Here is a 22,642-nt window from a genome sequence, read left to right as displayed (position 1 = left end):
AACTGCTTCCATAAACAAATGGTACATTACATTAAGGAGTATAAGGTCCACATACCTTGCTGAAAGTAAGAAAATCAGTGCTTGGACAGTGCTTGAGTTGGAAATAATACAGCAAATCCATATATCATGCTTGGTGGCATGAACATAATAAATGAGGTAACATAATTCCCAGGTTTGATATGTGAAAAGATTTGGAGAATGTCAGTTTCTTAGGCTCATCTTCATAATTCAAGAAATTATGGTTATGTAGCTTGTACCAAAAAGTCCAGCAAAGACAGGTGGTATATTTACTTACTTTAGCTATTCTCAGTTCCTTGTAGAACCCCATTTTTTCCAACGTTTTGACTAGTTTTATCAATTGGTTTTTTGACAAAAACTATTTTAGGAACATTTAAAAACTTCTAAGCATTATTCTCATTCCCTCCTGCAAATCTTTACATGTTAACCTTCCTCTTTTTCATTTATTACTGGGATGCAAAATATTGTTTTTTTTAAATCCTCCAGTCTTTAGCCATTTAAAATGTTCTGTTATATTTTAAACTGCGTGCTGAATTCTAAAGCAAAGGGCATTAAGTGATTAATTTTGGCATTTGTGTTTCATGGTTGGCTGGAGAGCTTATGTTTTTGTAAGCTTGTAAATTATCTAGGAAAATAGCTTTAAAAAAAACATTCTGTTTCAGGCCTCATGCTTCTGGAATCCATCAAGTTACCATTCCTTTGCTTTTACCTGTCCAAAGTTACATTTTGAGAGTATAACGGTGTACTAGTTCCAGGTGCTAGACTTGGGTTGTTGTTTTTTCCAGAATCTCTACCTTCCAGAAGAAAATCCTGGTTTATTCTGCACTTCAACGTTTCACTGAGATGGTCTCCTCCATCAGGTTATATTGCTATAAACTACTCTGAAAAACATCAGAAGGCATCTAGATAGTTTAAAATGCTCACTTATGCCAACCACACTGAAACTGTAAGTGGGACTGAAGAAAATAAGATATAAGCAAATAAAAGGTGTAAAGATCAACATAATCCCTGATCAAAGTGTAACACCTGATCCAGCACAGTGGGATAGATTAGCAGATCTCAAACATTAAATCTCAGGACCTCCTCTTTACATTGTTTAAAAATGAGTGAGGAAAGAATGTTGGTTTATGTGGGCTATATCTATAAATATTTAGTATATTAGAAATTAAAAAGTAAGAATTTTTAAAATATTTATTCCACTTTATGGACCCTTGAAATATACCCAGGGTCCCCAGAGCACACCCTGAGAGCTGCTGGGATAGACATGTGTATGTACATGATATAGCTGTAAAACACCTAACTGCACCAAATAAAAAGTTTGATTAATCACTATGTGTTTTGCTAACCATTCCTTGTTACAAAGATGAAAATTTGACCTCTAAAACTTAAATATGCAAATGGAATTAAAAAAGTATTTCCAGTGCAAACATTAAGCAATAAAAGTAATTAGTACTGAAGACATGCTAATGTGAGACTGCAGAGCTACAAGAATTTTGTCAGTGAGTATGTGCCACAGTTATTTATTTACCATTTCAACACAATCATCAAGATTTTAATTTTAAACTGGGAAAATATCATTTTCCCTATGTGATAATTTGCAGAGGATATTTTTATTATGGGATTCAAAATGAAGATTCTTACCTTTTAGAGAGCAAAAAATGCACAGTACCGTAATAAAGGGAAATTTTGCCCTCTTGAAATTAAAAACCTATAATTGATTCTGTCACATACAATCCCTGTTGCCAAAAGGGCTGTCCTTGTTTTCCTTGCTTTCTTCAAAATTAAAGTGTAACCCCATTATTTCAAGGATGGTTTCATTGTTTTTGTTGCCACCACAGGACCCTTTCCATTTCTTTCATTTTTCTCCTATATTTATTTATAAATATTTAAGGTGAAGTGACTAGGAAGAATGTGGGAAGGGTATAAGATCAGCAGAGTTTTGTGTGTGTGTGCATGTGTCTAAGCTGCCCTCCTTGCCTTCCCCAACACTAAATATATACTCATAAATCTGTCCCCTTGACAGATGGAGGTTTTTCTTCTGTCCAATCTGTCTTTCCACCCACACTTCCCAAATCCTTCTGTTCATAATTCCTCCGGAAAATAAACTGGGAAGAGGTGCTCTGTATTGCCACACTTTGATGACAGTTGTAATACCCAATCATATATTTACACCTCCTGCTTAGCAATTATGCAACTTGTTTCTCTCTTCTTCGTCTTCTTTTTGCCCAGTGTGATGTGTAAATGATAAGCCACTGGTTTGTGTTGTTCTAGAATGAATTGATACCCACACCAAACCAAAAACAAATGCATAGTCCTGTGTCTGTCAGTGTGACAGTGGGATCTCTAAATATATTCAGGAACAGGAGCTTCATTGTAGAGGAATTGTTCACAGTCTGGCCTGCTGATGTCTGAACTCCAGCTACAGAACAATTAGCTAGTTAGAACAATTAACATTTAACAGTGAGAACAATTAACCAGTGGAACAGCATGCCTCCAGAAGTTGAGGGTGCTCCATCACTAAGAGTCTTTTAAGAGTCTGGACATCCACTTGTAATGATCTACATCAAATTGTACAGGGTCCCCTGCTTGAGCAGGGGCTGGACCAGAAGACCTCCAAGGTCCCCTTCCATCTCTGTTACTCCGTTAGAAATGAAAGCTGAAATGATGTCCCTGCAGCTGGTGAAACTGGGACAGTGACAGAATAGGTGAACAACGCTCTCATCAAGTTGTGCCAGGCACCATAAAAGTAAGGGAAAAAATACAACTATTTGCAAATCGTAAGACTATATTGTTAACAAACATGCACCTGACAAATTTATCCAGATTATAAAACCACAAAAATTATTCTGACTTCAGATACAATCGAATATAGAAAAGCAGTCTCAGGAAGTACTCTGCATTTTGACAGTGGTCTTCAGCAGGTCTCCATCAATTTATTGTACTTTACCTTGTCATCAATAGGAGGATAATATGAGATGGGTTGTTCTAGCCCCTTCCCCAAACTATCTGCAAGGAAGGCTGGAGTTAGAACTAGGGCATCCTACTATTACTGTCCGCCCAATGTTGAACCATTCACTAAGGGTTCCATTTATTTTTACACGTGCTCTTCTTTCATCATATGTTCTTCTTACTCATTCACTAACCCAACTTCCAATCCAATTGAGAGCAAAACATTCATATTTCAAGCTGGTTCATTTTATCATACCCTTTCTTTCACTCAAGAAATGTACAATAAATTCACTCAAGAAATTTACAAGGTTTCACATTCATGCTTTTGTTTCCCAGTTGTCTGCTGAAGAGCAAACATCTGGCTTATACACCCCATATTCAAACTAAAGCCCCTCTACATTTCCCAAGTTTTACTCTCTTACCTCTTGTACAGAATCCACTTACCATGGTACTATGACAAACTAGCAGTTTTTGCCTTCGCTCATGCAATCTTTCCCTTTCTTTCATTTATCAGGCACAGATACGGTCTTCACACCTGCACTTTTCACATTTTTTCAGTCACATCATCAGCCACTGCAGCTTCCGCATTTTGCATCTTGCTCACAGCAACGTTTGCTTCCTTTTTATCATTTTAGTCCCATTCTTTTATATACCACTATTATTTCCATAGAAATCACCTTATATCATTCTCTTACTTCAATTTCATTCCAATTTGCTTCTCTTCCTTGTTTAGTCCTCCTTTAAAACTATTTTATTTCCTTAAAAATAACTGCATTTTCTGTTTGTTCTTCCTTTGTCTACATTCTTGCAACCACATTTCTCTACACCCATTTTATAGTATCTTTCCCTCATCCTCAATTTTGCAGCAGTCATTGCTACCTATGCATCTTTTTCTTCTCCAGAGCTTTTTCACTTTATCATTCCCCTAAACATTATTTTTCATACTTCCTATTAGTATACCTTCAAACACTTCTTGGCAATCTGTGACATAATTATTTTCACTCTGCTGTGAACAGCTTACACATCTTCTTTCTTTATATATTCACTGTCTATTCATTGTTGAGAGAATAACCTGTCTTTTAATACTTTTTTTTAAACTAGTAGGTTTATGCTTTCCTTTCCTATTTGCTTCCAATATATTCTACTTCTTTTAATCTGATTTATTTTACTTATTTTGTTTTATATGTTCTTTTCCTCCCTCATCCATCCTCCACATGATCAAACTCCACTAAAAAAAGAGAGCTCTCTCATGTTCAAAGCCTCTTAATACTCTTGTATTATTCAATCATTCTCTCACTTTTCCATCATAAACCATCAAATGAATCATCTTTTTTGATTCATTCTTTCTCCATGTGTGCAAATGAATAGATTTATGCTTAGACCACATATTCAAAGCCAACATAGATTTTTCAAAGCAGATGCTCACCACATGACCATATTTCTCAATCATTTTAATGTCTCCAAATAACCTTGCTCTACTGTACTCCCTTACCTTGTTCCAACCAGCCATTCAAATATTTCATTCACACAGAATGTTGCATACCTTTTCCTAAATGTGTCCCTGTTTTTAGCCATTATCCCCATTTATTGCAACATAGCATGCAACCATTATCAACTGATGCATTTCTACATTAATATGCACCAATAGCACTGAATGGCAAATTTGTATTTGCTTCATTTTTTATATCTTTTGTTCATAATTAAACCTACACCTTAATTTATCTGCATGTGTTTATTGACTCTTCTCCACAAGATCAAACCAACCTTCATTCAAATCATATCAAAGACCAAGGTAGTTGTAATTTGGTAGGAAAAATGTAGTGATAGCTGTGATATACATGAACGGTAGCAAACTAGAGAAAGTCAATGAAATAGTGTCCTTTTGTAGAACATTCACTAAAACCAGAGGATACATGGAGAAATTTAAAGATATGCAAATGTTTGTAGAAAAGTGATGGGCTATTAGTTAATGAACAGTTGTCCAAAGCAGGGAAAGTGATTGTGCATAACAGCATGCTCCTTCCCACTTTGTTATATAAAACTGAGAATTGGGTATATCAGGAAGAAACATAAAGGAAGTCAAATGCAGAATAAGATACTTAAAAGTGTTGTTAGTTGCAAAGTCATGTCCAACCCATCGCAACCCCATGGACAACCTTCCTCCAGGCCTTCCTGTCCTCTACCATCTTCTGGAGTCCATTTAAGCTCATGCCTACTGCTTCAGTGACTCCATCCAGCCACCTCATTCTCTGCCATCCCCTTCTTCTAGTGCCCTCAATCTTTCACTTAAAGTGTGTATGAATATAAATAATGATCAATGTGAAAACAATATTTTGAGATAGTTTGGTCATGTAGAATAAATGGGTGAGAACTAAGTCACAGAACAATACAAGAAGAAAGATAAATGAGTTTAAGAGGAAGAGGAAGGTTGTTTGAATGGACATGATTGAATGGACATGATCGGTTCCTCAAAAGGAGGAGTTTAAAGAACAAAAAGCAAAGCATGAAATAGTGTCTGAATGTTGGACAAAATGGAAGCAAGGACGATTTCAAACACAGAAAGAGGATAGAGAGAGGCGCAGGTGTCGATATAAAAGTTTTAGCAGAAATTTGACCATTTTGTTGCTAACTTTGGATGCATAATTTTGGACCTGGGGGTGGTTATGATAGAATTTTTAAACATAGAAAAAGGAAAGATCATTCATTCCCATTCCATCCTTAAGCCTTTCCCAAAAGGAGAAACAGAAATGAGAACTTTGTCTGAGTCCTTCGCAGTGATATCACCATCCTTTTGGTGAAATAATCTATGGCCCGTTTTCTGTACTGTAGGAAGTTAGCACCCACCCCTCTCCTCGGAAAATGAAATATTTTAGGATATACTAAAAAGGCAGAATATTTCCCCTAAAAAGAGAAGTAGAAACTCAGAAGCAGAAGCTCACTCCAACCTTTGTTAATGGGCAGGCCATTAAGGCCTGGGCCAGAGTATTCTACATAACAAAGGCCTCTGCCCATCTTACCACACGGCCTGGGAAGATTGCATCAGCCAGCATTCAGGTGAAGCCATGTGGTCCAGACAAAGCCTACAAAGTTAGATAAGATCCCTGCCCCTGGGAATCTGACAGCCAATTGGATACATTTCTTACACAGGAACAGGAAACGCTAAGGTGGGGCCCAACAGCAGGTATATAACTAAGGGTCCCTCAGCCCTTCTTTTCCTTCACCCAACATCTTGAAGCATGTGATCATCCCTTTCACTTTGGAGCTCCAAGCCATATGGTCCTGTCCACCATTAAACCATCTTTCCAAACAGCCTCCATGTTTGCAGTGTCTTTTTCCCCATTTGGAACTGAACCCAGAAGGATATTTCTTCCAACAGTACCAAAAAGGTAGATGGGCTTTATCTCCTGTTCTTATTTCAAGCTTTTCGTTTCCTTTACTTAGTATTCCTTACCTCAGTCATTCCGGGTGTCCCCAAGCCGACAGAAGGTGATGAGCCAATGGGGGAAGTTGTATTCAGGTCTGTTGTGCCTGAAGGCAGGCAAACCTTTCCTGCTGGTGCTGGACTGAACCATGCCTAGGATCCAGATTCCGTGGCTCCTCCACAAACTTTACCCTCTTAGTTAACAGCTTCTACAGGAAGCTTAATATCATTCTGACCATTGCCCATGGTGGCCTGACTAGCATAAAGGTGCTTACCTACTCCCCTTCCAAGGGCAGCTCTTCCTTGGTTTTTTCCTACTATGTGAAGCAACACTCTAGGTTAGGGGTCTTCAAACGCAACAGCTTTAAGACTTGTGGACTTCAACTCCCAGAATTCCTCCTCCAGTCATGTTAGCTGAGTAATTCTGGGTGTTGAAGTCCACAAGTCTTAAACTTGCCAAGTTTGAAGACCCTTGGTCTAGGTCCTCTGCTTAGTCTTCATTCTCATTCTAGACAATTGAAGTGTCTAGCCTGCTGCAAAAACAAAACAAACAAAACAATTCCTCACAACAGCTGACCTGTACACTTGGGCTGCCTGAGGCAGGCATGCAGGTGCAGTGGTGGACCAGAGGGTGCTCACCCCAATTCATCCATTATTGTAGGATATGGCGGTTTAAAAACCTTTGTCTTACTTACTCTTCTTTTGGCACTTTACATAATACTGTATTGCTTACTCTGGAAGGGGATAATTGTGTGCATGTGTATATTCAAGAGTTTTAGCCTGTTATTTGGAGTTGTACTGTACTGTTTTTATTTTAATTACTTATAACTGCTTTTAAGCAACATAGGTAGCTTTTTGTGGGAAGTTGTTTTCATAAAGGCGAGCTAGGAATTTTATAAATAAAACTGAACGTGTGAGAACTGGCTCCTACGGTATTTCTAGCCAGCAGAAGGGGGAAAAGAGGAAAGGAGGTTAGCAAGAAGAAAGCCAAATCATCCCTGCCAATGGATGTGATTTTGGAGTTGTGGTTGCCATCTCTATCCTGAGGAGATGCATTGCAGAGCCTGACTGTAAGCATCCAGATTTAATTGGACTACCACCTATTATTTTATCTTCAATCATTATATGCCAATCACTCTAAACTATCCTACTTAAATAGTATCTACTGCTCCAAGATTGAGGGAGAAGCAAGAAAGAAACCATGGCAAGTATTTTATGGTTTGTGCTTTTGTTCCTGGAAAACAAAGCAGTATTGCCTTCTGCAGAAGTGAATTAGAATTTGCTGAGCATTCCCTCTATTCCTCTTGCAACAAGAGCATTTGCTGAGTCTAAACTCACGGTATGCTGCATATATTGATTTTTTTTTTCTTTTTTCCAAAATGGAAATAATTTCTCAAAGCCAGATTTGCCATTTTGATAATTCAAAATGCCTAGGACTGGGATTGATTTACTCAGGAGTAAACACAACTAGAACTAGAAATCCATTGTTTCTGGACTACACTGGTTATTATTCCTAGAGCAGTCTTAACCCCCAACTCTGCTACTTGGAAGAGATTACACGGGATCCCTGAACTGGAACAGCAACTTCATTGCTAAGCAAAGCAGTCACTAAGTAAGAAATTACCTGACCTCAAATGTGCTTTCTGGCTGGAAAGAGACACGATTAATAAGTTTCACACCTTCCACTTTTCCTTCCCAACCACTCCCCCATCTTTTGAAATGCTCAGGTGCCTGTCTTCCAGGGAAGAAATGACAAACTGAAGACAGCCCTGTGAAAAGTAGAACTGCTAATCATTGCAGAATGAAGAGCTAGTGAGTAGACCAACTCTTCAGTAGCTCTTCTCTAGAGAAGGAGAGGACTTGAGGTTGCCCGAAGTACTCCAGAGAGTTACTCTAATAAGGAGACTACAAGACAATGGTTTCTGGCAGGTTTAGAGCTCTGTGAAATGAGAAAATAGCCACCTTACTCAAACTGTCATCAGCACCTTTGTAGGTCCTTGGTTCACATACTTCCTTTTCTAATCTTTCTTGGAAATTGTTAACTGCTTTTCAGCTATTAGGAACATTTGAATTTATAGCATCCAGAGGTGGTTCTCACTGGTTCTGGAGAACCAGTAGCAGAAATTTTGAGTAGTTCTGAGAACCAGCAAATACCACCTCTGACTGGAGATTTTACAGTATCCTTCCTCTGCCACGCCCACCAAGCCACACCCACAGAACTGGTAGTAAAAAAATTTGAATCCCACCACTGATAGCACCTATGTGATTTCTTCAATTCTTAGCAAAAGAGGTTTTAAATACAAGATTAAGGATATTTTTTTAAAAAAAAAATGGAATAACAAAAAGGTGATTAAAATATTGATTTTAGAAAATTACACATAGAATAAAGGGCCTGGTAAACTTGAAATAAGATTTTGGAATTAATTATACAGAATCCTTCCCATGGTGAAATGCTTTTGAAGACTTTAAAAATTGGACACTAGGGGGAACTAAAAGGAACTAAAGACTACAATTGAAGAAGAACATTGAAACTCTACTTACAAATATAAATACAGAATGAAGCAAAATACAGTAGTTCAACACTGTATATATTTTTATTTCAGACATATTGAAGAATATTTTTGATCAATGGACCCAGAGGTTAATTTTAAGAATGTCTGCCTCTTCAATAGATTGCTTAAAAAATGTTATGGAAGAGGAATAAGTTTTACCAGACAAGATTGAGACAGATCTAAAAGTGGATTTTAAAAGGACACCTGATACCTTAATTAAAAGGGATAACATAAATAACAAACCAAAAGACTGAGTCAGATAATGTTGTTATATTGGATTTATAAAACAGGCTTGTTAAAGTTTGTTTGAAGAAGTTTGTGAAACTGAGCAGAAATATGCAATTCTAGCACATTGTTTGAAGAGACTAAAGATCAAGATTGTTAAAAGTAAAATGAAGGAATACAAGTATGGTTAACTTGATCAAGGTTAAAAGAGATATATTGTTAATCTGGTATTGTTAATCTTGCTAACATCAGGACTGAAATGACAAAGTTTTAGGATTTATTCTTAGATAAGAGATGGGATATGAGAAGAGATCATTTGTTATATTTTAAGAGATAAGTTATTAAAATTATATTTGTTGTAATTGAGGGGGAAGTCGGAAGTCCTTCTATGTTTTTGGTGTTGTTTGTATTAGTTTGCATTGTTCTACCCAGCTTACGTTACTCTTTAATTTTCTTTCTCTCCAAGCTCTCCACTGAGCAAGGGAAGAGAGGGAAAAAAAACAAGCAATTTCTACAGGCAATCTCTCTCTTTTGTTTGACTCTTTCCTGCTGCCAGCATGATCACTTTCCTTTTGCTATGTAGAAAAGAAACTGCTTATTCTCTTGCAATCTCATATTCTCCAAATTCTCTGCTCTTGAGGGGGGGGAAGCAAAAACCACAGTTCAGGCATAAGACAATGCATATTATTGACTGTAATAGCAATAGCACTTAGAGTTATATACCATTCTTAGTGCTTCACAGCACTCTGTAATGGCAATCACATGATTGAAGGCTGCTGTGGAGGTTGTAAATAGCCTGAAAATTATTTTTCAGAGCCATTGTAACTTTGAAGAGTCATTGAACAAGTGGTCGGTAAGCAAGGACTATCTGTACAGAAAAGAAGCACTCATGTTGGGAGAGAAACTACCTCAGCAGCCCTGCTATTTGTCTGCCAAGTAAGCCCCTGGCACTAAAATGGGATGCCCTTGTGATAAATGGAGGGAGTCTTAGTTGCAAAACTCTTTCCAGTTTGCAGCTGGCACAAACATTTTCTCTACCATTGAAATGAAAACAAAACTGCTAGAGAGAAAGAAAAGTAAAATTGTCCCCAAGCCTGTGTGACTTGGCAGACTGGGAAGCTGCAAACAAGCTGCTACTTTATCCTTCCCCGCCCTTTTGTAGGATTGTCCTAATAGTCCCAACAAGTTAATAATGACTAATTTAATTCCACCAGTTTCCAAGGGTAAACTTGGAAAATGCAAGACTTATTTCGTCTGGCTACAAGCCTATGTTGAATTAGGAGGGCATGATTACATTTGCTTCCATCTGTTAATTGTTATTAGTTATTTAGGGCAAAGGCAGTTGGGGGCTCCTTTCAGATGCTGCATTTAAACAAAGATAAGTGAAGAAACCTAAGAATAATCATAGGCAAATGAGGATGACTGCTTATCAAGGTAAGGATGTAAAGATGGCAAGGTAAAGATGGCCAATTAAATATGAGAAGGAGTTCAAACACCAGGGTTCAAACCTGAAACCAAAATGATAGCCTTTCAATTGCTTTAATTTTTCCTCAGCTTGGTGTCTCCAGGTGTGGACTACAAATTCAGAATTGCCAGACAGTGAAAAGAAAGCTAGGATATCTTAGCTACCTAATAACTGGACACGAGGTGTTTCAGCCCACATCACTGCTACTATTAGAAAAGTAGAAAAGTAAATAGTGTGACAAGATCCAGACAAAAGGTAGATCGAAGTGTAAAAGGGGTATTTTTTTTTGTGGGCATCAGGGAGAGTATGTAACTAAAACATGCCTTTGTTGCCAATAACCCATGGTCCCATATTCCATTGTGATATACAACAGATGTGGGAGGGGGAGCCTCTTTCATGGTTCTACCACATCACAGGGGGTGGTAGTGATAGAAAGTGGAGAGATTCACTCCACCATGCTAAAAAATTTTTTTTTACCACACATGAAAAATACCAAGGCATGGACCACAGAATGCTAGCTTAAACCTTGTTCCCAACAGAGGGGGTGTTTTTTCAGTCATCCTCCTTTTGCAGTCTGAAGAAATGAGCTTTGAAAATATATGGGACGGACTTACATCTTGGTTTGTTGGTTTGTTATTAAAAAGAATAAACAACCTACTTCATGGAACTGTTGCTGGAAAAATAAGGATGGAGGGACACAGGAAGTTGTTTTACAAGTTTTAATACTAATTAATAACAGTGCCATCCTATACCAGAATACTGTAGAAAACAAGTGCCTTGGGAACATTTGGGAGATAAAAACATTCCTTAAAATGGTTATGATTTACCAGCCTTCCACTCTAAAAGTGCTGTCTGCTATCTTGTTGGCAGCCCAGCATAAAACATCTCAAGCCATATGGTTTCCTGAGTGCATTAGCAAAATCTTTCAAACTGTGTTTTTTTTCCCCACCGGCCCCACTGATGTGCACCAGGAGAGAGCAGTGCAACAATGATCAGACTGGTTGAACAGCCCCCCTCCTCACCTCCAAATCACCAATAAGTGTCTGTGGAAGGTCGGAAGATGCTTAGATTATATAGGAAAGATGCTTAAAGAAGAGCACCGTTTAATAAGACAGGTAAGAAAAAGCAGCTGTAACTGAAAGATGAGCATTGCAAGCTCCTGTGGTTTCTCGGGCTGGGAGCTGCAGAGCCCAATACTAATCAGGTGGCTTCTTGCTTTGTTTTTTTTTATTTTTACAATCAAGCATTTATGCTGAACACCAAGAACCGGTGGATTGGTGGCTTTGCAGAGATTTGAGGATTTTCCTTTTTAGTTCTGATGGCTTTTTGCAGCTGGCCCGACTTCAGCTGAACCCATCTCACAGCTGCAGTTCCCTAGAAGCAATTTGGCAGGTCTCTAAAACAAGACACAATGAAGCATCTACTAACACAAGCCTTCCCTTTGAAGGAGAGGAAATAATATAATCTAAAGCTTTGGGGAAAAGAAATCACAATCTGGGTCAAGAGATTAGGCATCTACTTGGAGCTGGAGCTGCTCCCAGCCATCTATTTGGCACCTCTGCAAAAGGGAGGGCTGTGTGTGTCTGATGCAATTGCTCTTAGTCAGAGTTTGACTATGATGTCCACAGCTCTTTTACCAATACATTTACAAATAAAAGCAGTTTTAAATTTGTTTGCATGTATGTATGTACTATATCAAATAGTACCCAGAGGTTTTACTCTACCGTGCAAATAATTCTGGAAGTCATTTGGTGAAAATCCATGTAGTGTAGCAACTAAGGTGTTCGACTAGAGTGAGAGGACCCTGATGTGTGCTCAGCTCCAGAAGATCATTGGGGCTGCTCTGGATTAGTCACTCCATCTAAGGCAGGCATGGAGAACTATGGGCCTTTTATGAGTTGTGGACTTCAACTCCCAGAATTCCTGAACTAGCAAGGCTCAGGAATTCTGGGAGCTGAAGTCCACAAATCATAAAGGGACCATAGTTCCCATCTCTGTTCTAAGCCTATCAACCTCTCAACAAGTTGTTGTGGAGAAATTATGAGAGGTAGTATTTCCATTTGCTCCTGCACAAAGGTGAGATATAAATCAAATATATAAATTTTATTTCAATTAAGGATATTGAGAAAAGGTAGCCTCTAACATCACTGCCCTCAGAAGCATTTTAAAATACACAGGGAATCCTTTCCAAAGAAGCATCATTTTTAATTTGAATCTCAGAGGAATCATGCTATAAGTAGGAGCCAAAAAGAGAGGCAGTTTGAATTGCTTCCATTGCATTTCAAATTCCCAGAGGTTGTGGGAGGAGCTGCTGGCTGCTTGTGAAGGAAGCAGAGGGTAAGTAGAAAGGAGAAAGATAGCGGCCTAATGGCACGCGAATCATATAACTATAAACCAAGAATACCAATAAAACATTTAGAGTAAGTGTGCTTGAGATTGTTATTTTATTTTATTTCAAAATGACCGTCTTAGTTCAGTATAATACTTGTTTTACAGCTGTCTTTCACAGTACTCTTTTCAAACTTGGATACTGTCCTCTTCGTAAAAAAAATGACCGGTCTACATGGACAGATTACCTATCTAGAATCTCTAATCTGTGCTCTCCAAGCAGAAACTAGGTGCCCAATCCAGCCATCTATTGAGCTGCTGTGCTACCAGCCCCTAATACCACAAAGATCCCACAAGAAAAGGGCAGTATGGACAACTGTGGAATCTGGCAGGGGAGAGCTGTGGACCATAAATGCAAACCTTTTGCTGTGTCCCAGCATAACAGATGCAATGCCCTTGCTGACCTTAATAGGGACACTAAAGTGATAGGTCAAGGTAGTTGTGATAATGATAAGTAACCCAGGAATCATGGTCCTAGAAGAAGAACTTACTTTGGAAAGGAGAAAGTGTGAATCAGGTATTACGCACCAGTCACACAAGAAGAGCAAGGCATCCAAAAAGAGAAGCCACCTTCTGGTTGGGACTCAATTGTAAGGGATGTAAATTTACGAAAGCATACTGAGGTTTTGAAAGAGGTCAGGTGTCTGCCAGGTGCTACTGCCAGCAGAGACAAGAAGCATATTCTTAAGATAGTCAAGAATGCCAGCAAGGGCTGTGATGTTGATGCTATTATACATCTTGGTACAAATGATCTATCCTAGAAGGATGTACTTTCTGTTCAGAAAGACTTCCAGAGCTTAGTGTATGAACTTAGTAATATGGGCTGTCGGCTTATCTTTTCAGAGGTTCAATCAGTATACAAGGAACAAAAAGGGAAAGGGCAGTGTGTAGCAGAGTTTAATGTGTGGCTAAAGGAGTGGTGTAAAAGGGAAGGCTTTGATTTTATTAGTCATGATGTCTGCAGCTGGTCCAATGAAAAACTACAAAAGAGATGGTTTGCATCCATCAAAGAAAGGGACTGAGTTACTTGGCATTAAATTCACAGATTTCCTGGATAAACATTTAAACTGAACAGCGGGGACAGAGAATTAATGGATTCAGAACATCTCTGTCCCCAGCAACCTAAAACTAATAAGGATACCAGTGCATGCAAAATAGATGTTTGTGCAGGTAAGTTTATCAACCTTGATGCCAACCAAAACCAAGCATTTAATAGTGAGTGCCATACCATGTGCACTAATCAAACAGGTGGCAAGAAAGTAGGGACAGGCAGGCACAACACAGGTTATGTAGACAGGAAACACAGTATCAGACATAAAGATCTCAAGTGCCTATATACAAATGCACAAAGTCTGGGGAACAAGCAGGGTGAACTCGAACTACGAATACATGAAGGTAAATATGATATAGTTGGAATAACAGAAACTTGGTGGGATGAAACCCATGACTGGAATATACTGGTAGAAGGATACAAACTATTCAAAAAAAACCAGACCCCATAAAAGAGGAGGTGGAGTTGCACTGTATGTAAAGGACCACTATATTGCTACAGAAATGCATGAAACCAAAGATGAAAACCTCCTAGAATGCATATGGGTCAATATAAAAGAAAAAAAGAATGACATGGCCATAGGTGTATGTTATAGGCCATCCAATCAAGCAGAAAAAAAAAATGTCCTTTTTGCCAGCCAACTAACAAACATATGCAGAAAACACACAACAATAGTAATGGGAGACTTCAATTATCCCGATATCAATTGGAAAACTAATTCTGCACCAAGTGAGAAATCAAATAAGTTCCTTACCAACCTAGCTGACAACTTTGTTGTCCAAAAGATAGAGGGTTAAATGAGAGGGACAGCCATACTGGACTTAATTCTTACAAACAGAGAAGAAGTGATGGAGTTGAAACTGCAGGAACTTTGGGTGAGAGTGACCATGTCATACTAGAATTCAACATAACACAAACACAAGCAACAGAACATAATGACACCAGAGTCTTGGATTTTAAAAGAGCTGATTTCAATAAACTCAGAGAGAACTTGGGAAAGATTCCATGGATGAAAATCCTAAAGGGGAAAACAACTCAAGAATCTTGGGAAACTCTAAAAAGTATTATCATAGAAGCCCAGACCAGCACAAGGCCACCAAAGAAGAAAAACAAGAAATCCAAGAAGAAACCAGCATGGCTACACAAAGATCTCTTTGGCAAATTGAAAGAAAAAAAGGACAAGTACAAAAATGGAAAGAAGGACATACAACTAAGGCAGAATATCAGTAGATAGCCAGAATCTGCAAAGACAAAGTCAGGATAGCAAAGGCTCAGAACGAACAAAGACTTGCAACAAAAGTCAAAGATGATAAAAAATGTTTCTTCCAACATATAAATAACAAGAAAAAAATCAAGGAAACAGTCGGTCCACTAAAGAGAGAAGATGGCAAGGAAGTAACAGGCAACAGAGAGAAAGCAGAACTGCTTAACTCATTCTTTGCCTTTGTCTTCACGCAAAAAGAAACTATAGCTCAACCCACCAAAAACATAACTGTAAAAGACAGACCAGAAATAAAAGCTAAAATAAGCAAAAAAATAGTAAGAGAACACCTGTCTAATCTTGATGAAAACAAATCACTGGGGCCTGATGGATTACATCCCAGAGTTTTAAAGGAACTGGCAGAGGTCATCTCAGAACCACTGCAGCATATCTTTCAAAAATCCTGGAGCACCGGGGAACTACCAGAGGACTGGAAAAGAGCTGATGTGGTTCCCATCTTCAAAAAAGGAAAAAAAAAACAGACCTACACCAATCAGCCTAACATCAATACCCGGGGAGATACTGGAAAAGATAATAAAAAAACAGATCTGCCAACATCTAGAAACAAGTAAAGTAATAACTAGCAGTCACCACGGGTTTGTTAAGAATAGATCATGCCAAACCAATCTTATTTCATTCTTCAACACAGTGACTAAATTAGTAGACCAGCAAAATACTGTGGACATAATATATTTAGATTTCAGCAAGGCATTCAATAAAGTAGACCACAACCTACTTCTTAGTAAGCTAGAAAAAAGTGGAATAGATAGCACTACCACTAGATGGATTCACAACTGGCTGGCAAACCGTACTCAATGAGTAGTCCTTAATGGGTCTACGTCTACATGGAGGGAAGTAAGCAGTGGGGTGCCACAAGGTTCCGTCTTAGGCCCAATATCTTCATTAATGACAGATGAAGAAATAGAAGGGGAACTTACCAAATTTGCAGATGATACTAAGCTGGCAGGAATAGCTAACACCCAAGAAGATAGGCTCAAGATCCAGATGGATCTTGACAGACTAGAACACTGGGCCATATCTAATAAAATGAAATTCAATATACAGAAAAGTAAAGTCCTACACTTAGGAAAGAAAAACCAAAAGTATACATATAGACTGGGTGAAACCAGGCTCAATAGCAGTAACTGTGAGAGGGGTCTTGGAGTCTTAGTGGACAACCAGCTAAATATGAGCCAGCAGTGTGCAGCAGCAGCCAAAACAGCTAATGCAATCCGAAGTTGTATTAACAGAGGGATACAGTCAAGATCAAGGGAAGTACTAATACCACTCTATAAAGCCTTAGTAAGACCACACCTAGAGTGCTGCATCCACATTATAAAAAAGATGTTGAGATTCTAGAAAAAGTAGAGAGAAGAGCAACCAGGATGATTAGGGGACTGGAGGCTAAAACATACAATGAACGGTTACAGGAACTGGGATGGTTAGTCTAGTAAAGAGAAGGACCAGGGGAGACATGGTAGCGGTCTTCCAATATTTGAGGGGCTGCCACAGGGAGGAAGGGGGTCAAGCTATTTTCTAAAGCTCCTGTAGGCCAGACAGGGAATAATGGATGGTAACTGAATAAGGAGAGATTTAACCTGGAAATAAGGAGAAACTTTCTGACAATGAGAACAATCAACCAATGGAACAGCTTGCCCTCAGAAGTTGTGGGAGCGCCATCAGTTGAGACTTTCAAGAAGAGATTGGACTCCCATCTGTCAGAAATGGTGTAGGGTCTCCCGCTTTGGCGGGGGGTTGGACTAGATGACCTACAAGATCCCTTCCAACTCTGATTATCTGTATCTGTAGTTTAGCCCTGGTCGTGGATGTGGCTTCCATGGCAAACTGTCTCAGGCTGAATACACGTTCCGATGACGAAGAGGGGATTCTCTGTCATGTACACAAAAGCACCTTCCCTTCTGGGACATAGAGAAGAACTGTAGATATTTGAAACTGAGAAGCAGAATGCATGGGGCTACGAACTAGGGTTCACTAACGAAGATTAAAGTTGCTTTCCCCAGCAGCCTTAATATTAACCACAGGAAAATGGAAAGTCTAGAAAAAGTAAAGTGATCAATAGAGGTTTTGGATAATATCTTTGAAGAAACTGATAATTTATCAAACCACATGTTTGCATTAGATTTCTTGGTGTGCATGTATGTGTGTGGTGCTGAGGTAAAGTCTAATTGATTTTATTTCTCTGTACAAGTGAGAAAAATTGGGTCTATCAGTTTTCAATCAAAGCCCAAGCTTTATACAAGAACTATTGGACTCCCCCCTAAAATATATTGTGTATTTTTTTAAAAAAGACTCTCCAATATTTTGTAGAAAGCCTTTTGTCACAGACCTGCAGAAATGGACCGAGTAATATGCCAGTTGAGAAGATAGGTGATAGCAGCAGGAAAAACCACTAAATAGGAGTCAGACCCACCATATGATGACCCAGAGGCTTCAGGAAAAGGGGATTACAATAGTGACTTCCACCCAACAGAACAAGGTGTTCTGATGCAGGCTTCTAAGCTATTAAAGTAATTTTGAGACAAGGGAAACTCCAAGCTCTTCAGATGACTTGAATCAAAAATCTCAATTCAGTCTTGGGTTTACATATAGTTTGCTTCAGTGGTGGGATTCAAACAATTTTACTACCGGTTCTGTGGGCGTGGCTTGGTGGGCGTAGCAAGGGAAGGATACTGTAAAATCTCAGTCAGAGGTGGTATTTGCCAGTTCTCTGAACTACTCAAAATTTCCGCTACTGGTTCTCCAGAATTGATCAGAACCTGCTGAATACCACCTCTGGTTTGCTTGGTTTTGCTTAGAGACCTATATAAAATTAGTATTGTGGTTTGTTAATGCCTTAATATTGCACATGCACAGCCAATTCAGTTGTATTAATTAAACCATGATTAACATTCTTGACACAGTGGGATTTTTTCCTGACTCTGAAATGCACAGATTTCAATTGTCTGACTTATTTTCCTTGTACTACTCCTGTTTCTCTATGCTGAATGTAATCATAAATGCATTCAAAAGCATAAAATAGAAACACAATAGAAGGAAACTGTTATGTCCCTGGAACTTGCCAAAGTTCCCACCCAGGTCCGTTCAAGCTGCGGGGGCGTTTGCTGCCCCTCATTGGCTGACTTCCCTCGACAGCCGGCTATAAAAGCCGGCTGCAGGGTTCGGTCAGCCGCTGTTCGTTGGAAGCCTGCTCTAGGCAGAGCTGACACGTCCAGTCCTTTATTTCTCAAATAAAGTCTTGTTGCATCCATGCCCTGGTCTAGCCTCTCATTGCTCAATCTACAACACTGGCGACGAAGGTGGGATGGCTACCAGAGGCAATCTGCAACAACTGAAATCACTTTATTGCTGAGCCGCAGCCGCGCCGCCGGAGAGCTCGGTCAGCAAAAGCGAAAGGAAGAGCGTCTGTAGCCGCTCGGTTAGCAAGCTACAGGGGAAAGTGAAACGCTGCGAGCCGCAGCCGCTCAGCTCAAAAGGGCGCGAAATTCAAACGTCTGTCGTTTGAATTCGAGTCGGAATACAGCGCGGTGCTGTCATTCCATGAGTCTCTGACGCCAACGCAGGGCGCGAGATTCGAATCACTATCAGAGGCGGCCAGCTATTACCGCCAACGCTCTCCAGGAGCGCGAAATTCAAATAACGCTGCCAACAGCCGTTGCAGCCTGAGCCACAAGCGTTAGCCCAGAGAGAGCAGAGAGGTTCAGTGGAGCCTCTCAAGAGCTGAAGTCACTAGTCTGGCAAAACGCTGCAAACGGCAGCCACTACAATCACCTAGAGCGCACAGGGTCATTTTTCCTTCCCAGAGAGATTTCACAGCCGTGTAACCAGCTGAAGTTCGCAACATGAACTCCAACCCAGCCTTCCCACCGTTCAAGCCTGATGAAGAAAAGTGGGAATCATACAAAAATCGTTTTAACCACTACATCGATGCCATTGGTCTGGCTGATGCAGGAGAACACAGGAAGAAGTCATTCTTCCTCAGTTATTGTGGAGCCGTCGTTTTTGATACCGCCACAGCACTCGTCGCTCCACGTGAGTTAAAAAATGTTCCCTGGGCAGAATTGCTGGAGATCCTCACCAATCATTACTCCCCCAGGCCCTCACAGATCGCGAGGCGTTTCACCTTCCGGATGAGGAAGCAAGCTGAAAGGGAAACCGTCAACCAGTACATGGCCGCCTTGAGGACTGCAGCTCTCCACTGCGGGTTCGGGAACTACTTAGATGACATGCTCCTCGACCAGCTCGTCTGCGGGGTCAAGGACCTTCACCTCCAAAGGCGACTGCTTGCCAGGAAGGATCTCAACCTCTCCCAGGCCGTCAAGGAAGCCTTGGCTGCAGAACTGGCAACCCAGTCAGCCACCGAGATTCAAGGTTCCGTTCCCAAACAAAGCTGTGCCACCATCCACTCAGAAGAGGTGGTCAACGAAGATGATCCCAACGATCAAACAGACATCCACCGCCTCGCTCATGCCAAGCAACCACAGGTAGGAACCAGGCAAGAAAGCAACAGTGCACCCAAACACATCATCCTGTGCCTATCCTGTGGCGGACCTCACTCGAGAGCTTCGTGCAAATTCAAAGGTGCCACCTGCAACAATTGCCACAAAAAAGGCCACATCGCCAGAGTCTGCCAGGCCGCACACAACTCAGCACAAAGGGTTCCTTCCTTTTTCCATTCTGGACCCCAAAGGCAAGTACTAAATTGTCACACTTGCTACCATGCTAACCACACCTGTCATTCTATTAGTAAAATCACACTCTCCATTTTATTAGAAGGTAAACCTTGTCGTATGGAGGTTGACACGGGGTCAGCGCTCTCAATCATCTCTTGGAGCACACTCCAGAAGATTCAGCCCAGACTATCCAGAAACCAACTCCAGAAGTGCCAGCTCACCTTGAGAGACTATCAAGGGAAGGACATTCCAGTACTCGGCAAAGGCAAGTTCCTTGTTAATTTTAAAGCTTTCAAAGGCCACCTGCCTCTAGTGGTAGTTAACGGCAACCTCCCTAGTCTCCTGGGGCTTGATTGGTTCCCCTACCTCGGCCTAGGGGTAACAGGAGTCCATGCTGTCTCAGCTTCTGACACTGACTCCTTATTCACTGACTACTCTGACGTATTCAGTGATGAGCTGGGGTGTTATAACGGTACCCCCATCTCATTTGCAGTTGACCCCCAAGCAGTTCCCGTCCGACTGACACCACGTAGGGTTCCATTTGCCATTCGGCCTAAACTGGACGCGGAACTGGACAAATTATTAAAGCAAGGGGTCATTGAACCCACAGACTTTGCCAAATGGGAGACACCAATTGTCACACCCCTCAAAAAGGACGGCAGTCTGAGAATTTGTTCTGATTACAAAACAACAATTAACCGCTTTCTACAAGTTAGCGCTTACCCAGTCCCGGTCATTCAACATTTACTGCACACTTTTGAGCCGGGCAACATTTTTGCCAAATTGGACATGTCACAAGCGTATCAACAGTTCCCTGTTGACATTTACTGCACACTTTTGAGCCGGGCAACATTTTTGCCAAATTGGACATGTCACAAGCGTATCAACAGTTCCCTGTTGACAACCAAACAGCCGAATTACAAACTATTGTGACTCACAGGGGTGCTTTCCGGTGCAGGCGTCTCCAATTTGGCGTGAGTGTTGCCCCTGGCATTTTTCAATCCCTCATGGAGCGAATACTACAGGGCCTCCCTGGTGTAGTACCCTACTTCGACGACATATTGGTCTCAGCCAGGGACAGACCCCAACTCTTCCAGAGAGCCAGAGCAGTGTTAGACAGGTTCAGACAGCATGGCCTCAAATTAAAAAAGGAGAAATGTGCCATTGCCACTAGACAGGTGGACTTTCTGGGCTATAGAATTGACGCCTCAGGCATCCACCCCCTAGAATCCAAAGTCAAGGCAATCCATGAGGCACCCACGCCAACCACTAAAGCCGAGCTACAAGCCTTTTTGGGATTATTAAACTTCTATGCGTCATTCCTACCTCACAAAGCGTCAGTAGCAGAGCCTTTACACAGACTCTTAGATAAAAAATCACCTTGGCACTGGGGACACAAGGAAGACACCGCCTTTCGCACAGTCAAATCACTGCTCACATCAGACGCAGTTCTGATACAATTTGACCCACGTCTTCCATTAGTACTAGCAGCTGATGCATCCCCTTTTGGGATTGGAGCTGTCTTAAGCCACAGACTACCCAACGGCTCCGAGGCACCAATCGCTTTCTTTTCCAGAACGCTCTCAGCAACAGAGCGTAATTACAGCCAAATTGATAAGGAGGCTTTAGCCGCAGTCGCAGCGGTAAAGAAATTTCATGAATTCCTTTTTGGCCACAACTTCGAACTGATCACAGACCACAAACCTCTCCTGGGTCTTCTCTCCGGAGACAAGCAGACTCCCCAAGTGCTGTCTCCCAGGATGACGAGATGGACCTTGTTCCTGGCGGCATACTCGTACAAGCTCATCCACCGCCCAGGGAAAACGTTAAGCCACGCGGATGCCCTCAGCCGCTGCCCCCTGCCTGCTCCAGCTGAGGATCCGGCCCCTGTCCATGCCATCTTCAATGTCACCGACCTCGACCTTCCTGTCACCGCCCTCGACATCGCCACCAAATCCAAGGCTGACAAAACAATCGCCTAGGTACTGGACTGGGTGAGGAGGGGGTGGCCGGGCACTAACCTTGCAACCGAGTTCACACCTTTTAAGACCCGTCAACAGGAACTATCTAGCTTGCAGGGCTGCCTGTTGTGGGGCACCAGAGTCGTCATCCCGGCCTCACTTCGCACACCAGTCTTAGAGGCACTGCACGAGGGCCACCCGGGCATCATCCGAATGAAGGCACTAGCTCGTAGTTACGTCTGGTGGCCTGGCTTGGATGACGACATCGTAAAGTGGGTAAGCTCTTGCCAACCCTGTCAGGAATCCAGACCATCCCCTCCAGTCACCACCCCCACAAAGTGGGAGAGCGCCAACGCGCCTTGGTCAAGACTTCACATTGACTTGGCCGGCCCAATACACGGCAAAACCTTCCTGGTGGTCGTGGATTCATACTCTAAATGGATCGATGTGGCCCAACTATCCACGACCACCACGCAAGCGGTTACCAAGGCCTTGACCCGTCTATTCGTGACACACGGTCTACCAGATACTATAGTTTCGGATAATGGCCCCCAGTTTGCCTCAACAGAATTTAGCTGCTTTGCCTCCAATCTTGGCATCCGACACATCTTCACGGCCCCCTTTCATCCTGCCAGCAACGGATTGGCAGAGAGAGCCGTT

Source organism: Pseudonaja textilis, chromosome 1 (genome assembly GCF_049901715.1).
Source record: "Pseudonaja textilis isolate UNSWEBS1 chromosome 1, rPseTex1.2, whole genome shotgun sequence".
Classification (NCBI taxonomy): Eukaryota; Metazoa; Chordata; class Lepidosauria; order Squamata; family Elapidae; genus Pseudonaja; species Pseudonaja textilis.
Note: the sequence above shows the minus strand (reverse complement) of the source record.